This window comes from Echinops telfairi, unplaced genomic scaffold, assembly GCF_000313985.2.
Source record: "Echinops telfairi isolate 266 unplaced genomic scaffold, ASM31398v2 ScPeMD7_443;HRSCAF=831, whole genome shotgun sequence".
In the NCBI taxonomy this organism is placed as follows: Eukaryota; Metazoa; Chordata; class Mammalia; order Afrosoricida; family Tenrecidae; genus Echinops; species Echinops telfairi.
Genome location: NW_022104341.1, coordinates 43,786,107 through 43,791,860, shown reverse-complemented (window position 1 = coordinate 43,791,860; position 5,754 = coordinate 43,786,107). Strand labels below are relative to the sequence as shown.

The window sequence follows — 5,754 nt, the reverse complement described above, 5'->3', positions numbered from 1 at the left end:
CTCTACATTCACCTATCCTGGGCTTCATATACAGAAATAAAAACCAATAACAACAACAAGGTATGTTGCTAAGTTATATCCATTATTTATTTCTTTGATTTTGAAAAAGCGATATTTTACTTAACTCTGTCTTACACACACATGAGTGTCTCTAGATTTGTTTCTGTACGCAACCCGAAGTAACACCCTATCTATTGTAATTACTTACATAATGATAGCTCTATGAGCAGTCAATCAAGTGAAAGCAAATCTTCTCAGGGATGTGGTATCCTTCCAACATATGGAGAAAAACGTCCTTATCTTTTGCTGGATTTGGTTCTGATTCACCATTTGACCTCTCCTCTAAGTCTTTGGGCTTGAGTCTGTTTTATTGCCCATTGATCCTGAGAGTCATTAGCAGCCTGCCTCCTTACTTTATAATCTTGAGTTAATTCATCAGCTTCTGCAGCTCGGTGAGTCACGAGTAGCCTTCGGGCCGACACATGACCCACTGAGGTGCAACTTGTCTATAGCTACAACTGAGTCACGTCCTTGCTATCAGCCATTTTGCATGTTGATTATAGATGCTTCACTGTGCTTGCTTCTGTAAGGGACCCAGCCTAAGACAGGGTCTTCCTGTTTTTCACTGAGAAATAACTACTGCTAAGCAGGATGTCTTTCTCCAGTGACTCATCCCTCTTGATGAGATGTTCAAAGTATGGGCCAGAAAACTCTGGCTGTCCTTGCTTCTAGATAGCATTCTGGTTAAAGTTCTTCCAAGACATATTTGTTGTTCATTCTTATGGTAGTCAATTCAGCACTGTAACTTAAATGCACCAGTCTTTATTCATTGTCTAGATCTCCCATGCTCAGAGGTAATTGAAAATATAGGCAGTTGCATCTTAGTCTTCAAAATGACACCTTTCCCTTTTAACAGTTTAATGAGGTTTTTTGAAGCAGATTTTCCCAATGCAATACATCACTTGATTTCTTGCCTGCTGTTTCTGGAGGTGAAATTGTGGCTTCAAGTAAAATGAAATCCGTGATAATTCCAATCTTTTCTCTGTTTCTAGTGATGTTGCTTATTGGTTCAGTTGTAAAAATCTTGGTCTGTTTTACTTTGAGGTGTAATCCATACCGAAGGGCTGTAGTCTTTGATATCCATTCGTTCATGCTTTAAGTCCTCTTCACTGTCAGCAAATGATGTCATATCATCTTAATTTCAGGTTATTACTAAGTCTTACTACAAACTTGATAACATAGCCTTGTTAATATAAAGGGGCTTCAAAAGTTGTGAAAAAATGGATCATTTAATTCTATCTTTCAACAACCTCTTTGAAGGTTCTTTATATAATCCAGTTATTTCAGTTTATATACTGAATGGTATGGTGAAAGAATGCAAGCAACAAATTCTTCCATTATTTTAAATCACAAATTGTCATTTTTTTACTAAGCTAAGAATGACAATATCAAGAAGAAGTAAGTATCATGCTCTGGGATATCATAATATCCATATGCCTACAAAGGAATTTAGTTAATACAGCTATTATTGGAATATATTCACTAACCACTGAAGCTAGTGATAAAGAAATTTCAGGATTCCACTGATGTCTACTTTTTGAAATTGATCAAATGTCCAATCAATATGCATTGATAATTATTGGTTATAGGAATGTAAACGTTGGAAACAAAGAGGAAGAAACAGTAGTTGAGAAATGTGTCCATGATGTTATAAAAAAAAGTTAGAGATGGAATGACAAATTTCTGCATAACCAACAACTTCTTCATTGCAATGTCTTCTTTATACCTTCTTCCAACAGCATAAGTAGAAGCTGTATATATGGACCTTGGAAGATGGAATCTACTTGTATAGAAATGAAGTTGACTACATTTGCTGGAAGATATGATGAAACTGATATCAGTAGCCAAAATGAATTCAGGGGCCAACTGAGGGGCATACATCAGTTACTCATGTGTAAGTTCTGGTTGAAGTTGAAAAAAATTAAATCAAGTCCATGAGTACCAAAATATAATTTTCAGTGTATCCTACTTGAATTCTGAGACCATTTCAAGAATACATTTGATTCATTGAACACTAACAATAAAAGACTTGCCTTGCTAGTGAAGATCAAGGATTTCAGACTTCAGTATGAATTACAACTTAATGTAATGAAAACCCAACCTCAAGGTAAATGGAAATAAGAGGGAAGTTGTCAAGGATTAATTTTCCTTGAATCTACAATCAATGCTCCCAGAAGCAGCAGTTAATGCATTGGATAAATATGTGGCACAAGTCCCCTCTCAAGTGTTGAAAAGCAAGGGTGTCATTTTGATGACTGTGTTACTGACTCAAGTCATGGCACTTTCAATTGATTCATATGCATATGAAGGATGGACAATGGACATAAAAGCTGCAAAAATCAATGCATTTTAATTATAATGTTGACCATGAATATTGAAAGTACCATCAAAACCAGAACAAAATAATCTGTCTTGGGAAAAGTATGCTAGGAATGGTCCTTAGAAGTGAGAATGAAGAGACTTCATTTAGTGGACTTTATCAGGAGAGACTGATCCTGGAAAAGGACATCATACTTGATAAAGTAGAAATACAATCAAAATAGGAAGACCCTGAGTGGCCTACAACAATGGGTTCAAACATTACAATTGTGGGAGTGGTGCAAGGCAGAGTATTGTTTCATTTTGTCTTATACAGGGTTGCTATGGGTCAGAACTGACGCAACGCTCCTACCAATATCAACAAGCATCTCCTGGTTTTGTTCTCAATCACTGACCTTAGTTTATTCTGAATGAGTACAATTGAAAATCATTGGTGATTGGAATGGAAGTGTGAAAGAAAAATGAAAGATGGTCATTGGAAAATATAATGTTGGTGATTGAAATGATGTTGGAGATAGCATGGTATAAATTTGAAAGTCCAATGGAAATATTTTTTTTCACAATAACATATATGGAACGTTTATTTTGTGGAACTTGCTGGATGGAAAACAGATAACAGTTAGACTACATCTGTGTAAAAAGATGATGGAGCTGGCAGCCTTCACACTGGGCTATGCCTGGGGCCCATTAAGTCTCCATGTCCCAAGTGTGTGGGCTCCCAGGAGTGTCTGAAGTGGAGCAGAGCTGCGCTTAGCTGACCTGCAAGCTTTGGGCACTGATCCCCTACTGCTTGCAGTTGCTGCAGAGAAAGATTATGAAAGCAATTTATGCTCCATGCTGCACCCTTCAGACTCCTGATTTGTGGTGTTTGCATGGAAAGCCTTCAGTGTGGAACTGGCATGGTCTGGTTAAATACTCAATCTCTGAGAAAGCAATTGGAATGATGTGAATGCATCAGTTGGCAACCCACTGTGCAAGATTGACACCAGGACACTCCACCACATCAACCAGTGGTCCTTGACCTATGGAAGGCTATCAAAAGGCATACGTTGACTAAAAGATGGCTTTTGAGAATCACTGATGAAAGAGAAAAAAAAATTGGATGACAAGGCTTATCATAATATCTAGGAACTGAAAACTATGCTGAGACCACACAGAGTTCTCTTCTTCATTTAACACTAGAAATCCTGGGCACAAAGGATCTTCCTGTGGATCATGCCGCAAGTCACATTGGAAAAGCACAAGGCATTGTCCCTTGCTTGAGAAGAACCTCTATCATGGTAGCAGAAGAAAGGTCTTCCTTCCCACGGATCTTTGTACACGGCCCAGTGTGTCACAAGAGGATTTTCTACGGAGGATCCAAGGATAGATCCTTCCACAAAAATGTCCCTTTGAAAGCAATACTGCATTTCTTTAGACAGTTGGTCTAGAGGATTATTTAAAGAAAATTCTAGTGGATTTTGATCTATTCCACCCAACTTAAGAGCAGAATACATTACTTCCATTATCTTTGTATATTTAACATGGAGGGAAAAGATATTAAAATATTTTGTGGGCGGGGGGATGATGGAGAAGTTCAATATCTTTGGTAAGAAAAAGGTCAGGAGCTGACTGAGAAAAAATTGCTCACATTCAAATTAAAGCTAAAAAAAATTAAATTAAATTAAAAATATTAAAACAAGTTCATGCTTGAGAGCTCTGGGAGTTTAGTTTGTGTCCATTTGACTGTGCTAGGATTCTCATTGGTTTGGCAGTTAGTGTCTGGTAATCTTCCACAATGTAACCTGACACGATGTAATGGAAACATAATAGGATATACTGTGAGAAGCCAATTCGTTCTAAGATTAGGGTAGAATAGTACCCCCTTAAGCAGCTCAAAGCCCTGATGTCTTCGAGAGCACAGAAAGGCCTGCAGTGCTACAGGATAACTCTACCCAATCTCAACTACTGGCTGGTATATTTTCAGGGTAGTTTGTGGATTGAATTACAACAAAATAACCTAGACAGACCAAAAAGTCCTGTCTTGATCACTCCCCATAATCAATGCTGAAAAATATGTAAGACAAACAAACAAACAAAAAAACCAAACTGCAGTGTAGGTTTAATAGGTTACATATGAAATATTTTATATAATGAAATATTACAGGTAACCATTTCTTGTTTCTTTTCATCTGAGTGTGATTTAAAAAGAGGATAATATGATTATATTTTTGTATAGGAGGTAGCAGAATTTCTAGATAATTTATGCTCAGTTTGATTACTTTATTGATAGGAAAAGAGGACTTGGTAATGAATATTTTATGAGTAATGCATTTATTAAGCATAGACTGTACATAATGCATTAGGTTTTATGTGAATTGCATTGGATTTATATTTATTTTAAAGCATATTTTTAAAATGTTTTACTGCATAGATTATAACCTCTTTATTGCTGGGTTTTTACTCCTGCAGTAGCAGTGGCTTAGCATTTTAGAGCAACTTATGAGATGAAATTCCAGGGAAAAGGTCATTCCTGCAAGCACAATAATAATCAACACCTGTAGTCTTGTTTTTCTCTGAACAACGTTTCCATTCCTCTCATACTTTTCTAGCCAGCCAAGCTCTGTGACAAACCTGTGTAGAATGTAGAATGATTATAAATTAATAGTAAGAAAAAACAGATATAAAAATAGTTGGTAGATGTAGTGTCAAATGTCTCTGTCAGACAAAAGTAACAGCAGCCTTGAAAGTGTTTCATATTGTCTGAAAAATGAAGTGTATTCCTGGTGGCCCTGTGTTGACTACCACGGGGGCAGTGAATCATTTAATGTGCCTTTTTCAGTCAAAGTCTATCCTGCATATGTCTGGTTAGAAGGTAGGGATAGTGTTTGACTGCTAGTAATTGTGAACAAGATTCCTGGCAACGCCATCCTGCTGCTTATAAAATGAACCCTCTGAGCAAGCTCAAGGGAAAGGGTCACGTTACTAGCAAGATCCAGGAGTGGAGCCCCCTTCTGGACCCAGGATCTCTGCACAGTGAACCTCCGGGATCCAGAAGACAGCTATTGTATCAGAGGAGCAGCAGCAGAACCAGGAGTCAGAACAGTGATGGACTTCCCAACCCACAGAGCAAGCAACGTTGAGTGTTTTTGCGCAGGAGCCTGGTTTGCAGAGTGGGGTACCCGTGGGCACTTAGTCAAGGCACTTGAGCTTGTTGATCCACAGAAGTAGAGCTGAATGCCTCCAGACTGAGGAGTGGAGTACCTCTGGGCATTTAATCCAGGGGGCTGGGTTTGTTGACCCACCAAGTTTAAGTTGAATGCTGTTGGGTTGAGGCATACAGTAAAGTGGTATGCTCCTTTCGGAATTTATTAGCAGACCTGAAAGAACTTTGTA

At 38.0% G+C, this 5,754-nt stretch overlaps 1 pseudogene; it reads left to right on the top strand.

Moving 5' to 3' along the window:
- Positions 1 to 3,193: 3,193 nt before the first annotated feature.
- LOC101650716 lies at positions 3,194 to 3,901 on the top strand (annotated as a pseudogene).
- Positions 3,902 to 5,754: the final 1,853 nt, after the last annotated feature.